This window comes from Lactuca saligna, chromosome 3 (genome assembly GCF_052625555.1).
Source record: "Lactuca saligna cultivar CGN05327 chromosome 3, ASM5262555v1, whole genome shotgun sequence".
Taxonomy (NCBI): domain Eukaryota; kingdom Viridiplantae; phylum Streptophyta; class Magnoliopsida; order Asterales; family Asteraceae; genus Lactuca; species Lactuca saligna.
This window is the reverse complement of record NC_136419.1, coordinates 184,156,868-184,160,598: the sequence shown is the minus strand read 5'-3', so window position 1 is coordinate 184,160,598 and position 3,731 is coordinate 184,156,868. Positions and strand designations below refer to the sequence as shown.

The window sequence follows — 3,731 nt, the reverse complement described above, 5'->3', positions numbered from 1 at the left end:
TTTAAAGTGAGAACATGAGGACAAATCTCAGCTAATCAATTTATTTAATTAATTAATGTAAAAATTATAATATTTTACATTAATAAAGGTAAGGTTTGATTGTTTAATTATCCTTAAAGAGTATATCAATCAAACTCCTATAATTAAGGAACGTTTTATATTATACCTATCAAACATTGATGGATTCTTCAATCGTCAATCGTGTGTGTCAACCCGAATCGGATATTCAAGTTTAGTCGGTCTGAAAGGTGTCTGTAAGATTCAATTAATGGATTTTTCATACTTCAACGAGTTTGAGGATATAAACGCGATCAATGAACAGGATGAAATCAATTACCATCAAACTGCATATGTCGACCACGATTTTATGTCTAGTGATGATGATATTTGTTCGACTGATGATGATAATACCGCAATTGGTAAAGTCGACATCATTGCTGAACATAATCCACGGGATTTCCCACAAGTTGAAAATATTGATCAATCCATTCAAGTTCCTGGTATGTTTGTTTTTTTGTGTTTCTTTAAGTTTGTTTAAAAAATGTGTCGATTACATTACACAATTTTGTATATTGTTAGAATACTATCAAAAAATTTACAATCAGTATCATATACTATGTATTTAAGTTTATTTGATTTGTTGATTTGTTATTTGTATTATGTTATTAACTTGTCATGGTTATTACATGTTACAGACATTGATCAACACTTGGTAATAGCTGGTAAATCGTATTGGATTCCATATGTCCCTAATGATATCAAGCCAATAATAAACCATAAATACCCATATGATGATGCAATTGAAGACATGTACAGAAGATATGCATGTGCAGCAGGTTTTGATGTTAGAAAGTCAACAAACAAAAAAAGTGTGGTATGGTGTACATGAAATATCTGCTATGTAATAGGGAAGGTTTTCCAAATACATCTCATGTTGATACGTTGGACCCAAAAACAAGTAAAATTAAGAAAAGGGTTGACACTAGTAGGACCGGATGCAGGGCACGTATACGTTTTAAATTTTTTCCTGGAACTACAAATTGGTTGTTATATGAATTTGAAGAAAAACACAATCATCCACTTATACCAAGAGACCATATGTTGTTTTCACGTCATAATAAGCAGCTGGATGACACTCAAAAATCTTTCATTCTTACAATGTCTACTCAGAATATTGGTGCAACCATAACTCACAGACTGTATACAAGTATTCTTGGTGGATACAATTTTGTAGGCGGTCTAATTGACGACTTCAAAAATTACATGAGGGATCTCAATTGCTTCATAGGTGGTAGTGATGCTCAGATGCTAGTGGACAAGCTGAATAACAGAAAAGAAAATGTTAATAATTTTTCTTTTGATTATCGAGTTGAGAATAAACAGTTGAATGCTCTTTTTTGGGCAGATGAAACATCTAAGATAAATTATAAAGAGTTTGGTGATGTAGTTTCTTTCGATGCTACTTTCCGAACTAATAGGTTGTAGATGATTGTAGTTTATTATACTTCTACTTATTAATAAAATACATATTAATTCAAATACTTTTACAGGTACCATATGGTTTTTGTCCCATTTACTGGAATTGATAATCACAAGAGGTGTGTCACTTTTGGTGCTGGCTTGTTGAGCAGAGAAGACACTGATTCCTATATATGGTTGTTGAAATCTTTTCTTAAAGCTTTTGGCAAACAACCTTTGTTGGTTTTATCCGACCAAGACCCTCCAATGAAGAAAGCCATCGAAACTGTTTTCCCACAATCGATTCATAGGCTTTGCATGTGGCATATCACATCTAAATTGCCATTGAAGGTATTTATTATTCTCTATGTAATACAATTTTACCAATTAAACAATCAATTTTTGGTGTATTCAAATCAGAATGTTTTTGTTTTTATAGTTGATTACATATATTACATTTAACAATTCACAGGTTTCTTTGAACATTGTCAACAATCCTGAGTTTCGTAAAAAGTTCAACTTCTTGATATGGAATTCTAGGCTTGAAGTTGATGACTTTGAGGTAAGGTGGCAGTCATTACCGAATGAATATAAACTCACGGATAATAAATGGTTGGATGATATGCATGGATTGAGACATTTCTAGATACCTGCATTTTTCAAGCATATACCTTTATCAGGATTAATGCGAACCACATCTCGTTCTGAAAATGAGAATTCAGCATTTCACCAGAACACGCATTATGGTTCTACGCTTGTCCATTTCATGATGTCATTTAAAGCTGCTATGGAGAAGCAAAGATTCACTCAGTCATCTTTTGACTTCAAAAATAACGACAAACATCCAACAATGAGGACACCATTTGAGATCGAGAGGAATGCCTCTATGTTTTACACTCGCACTGTCTTTCGTCAAGTTCAAAATGAAATGTACTTGTCTATGGTTTCATGTACTCAAATTTCGATCAGCACATTCGACAATGTTGATGAGTGTCTTGTCAAAGAATTTATTAATTACATTCCTTCTAATGCAAATGCTTGTCAGCTTGATCCAGAAGTTGAAAATGATGATCAATGGGATATACCTATACGTGAGTCTACTTACAAGGTAATTGCTATTGAAACTTGTACTCTTACTCTTTTAAGTTTCATATATTTTTTTTAACAACTCTTCTTCACTTCATTCAATACAGGTCACACACAATAAGTCTGCACAAACATTTACATGTCCTTGTATGAAGTTTGAGCAATTTGGTTTTCTGTGTCGCCACATTTTTACCGTAATGAAGACATATAACATCACAGAGATTCCTTCCAAATATTTACTCAGACGCTGGTAGAAGGATATCATCCCCACAGAACTATTGAAAAAGTGTTTTCGTTATGCTGATTCTGACGAGAATACGCAAAGAGTTGCACTTGATATATTTCATACTGTTGATAACTGTGTATCTTCTCTCAGCAATAATCGCACCAAATTGAAAGAATACTTGGACGAAATAAAGCAGCTTGAAGCAAAGTTCATTTCCAATTTCACAACTCATGAAAAAGGAAACAAGAATAAAGAGTTCGAAAAAACACTTGGTGTTACCATTCCCACTAGTGTGGATATTCAAAATCCTGGAGAAATCCGCAACAAAGGAAGTGGTACTAAAAAAAGAATGAAAAGTTTGAGAGAGGTGACAATAGAAAAATCAAAGGGTTCCAGATGCAGTTATTGTCGCAATGGCAACGATCATGATTGGCGAAATTGCCCTGTAAGAAAAGAAGATGAGAAGAACAACATTTTCAAAGAACGTCATGGGAAGAAGAATTAATTTTATTTATCATTTGTTTTTATTTTTTTTAATTGTGTGTTCATGTTCTAAACTTAAATTTTTTTATTCACATCTGATTGCTTTAGATTTGTCATATTCATATTACAGACATGTTTGAATGCTAATAAGAACCTTGTTTGTCGATTATATTGTTTTGCATTTATCTATATATGTTATTGTTATCTTAGTCTATAATAAGTTTTTATGTACAAATTTATTCATCATTGAATGATATTAGTATTCATAATATTACATAACATTCAATAGAAGATGTGTCGTTTCCAAAAGTTAAAAAAACATTAAGTTTATCCAAACAAATGTTTTGTTGCACACATAACAATATGTCGTATTATGCAAAACCCCTAGAAAACAGCATCCTCAAAATATCATTCATTTATAATACTTCAAACGTTATCAAGTACGAAAATTTCATCACTTAATTTACATATCTTGTAC

At 32.1% G+C, this 3,731-nt stretch overlaps 1 pseudogene; it reads left to right on the top strand.

The window, feature by feature from the left end:
* The first annotated feature begins 268 nt into the window (after positions 1-268).
* LOC145036244 (protein FAR1-RELATED SEQUENCE 9-like) lies at positions 269-3,275 on the top strand (annotated as a pseudogene).
* Positions 3,276-3,731: the final 456 nt, after the last annotated feature.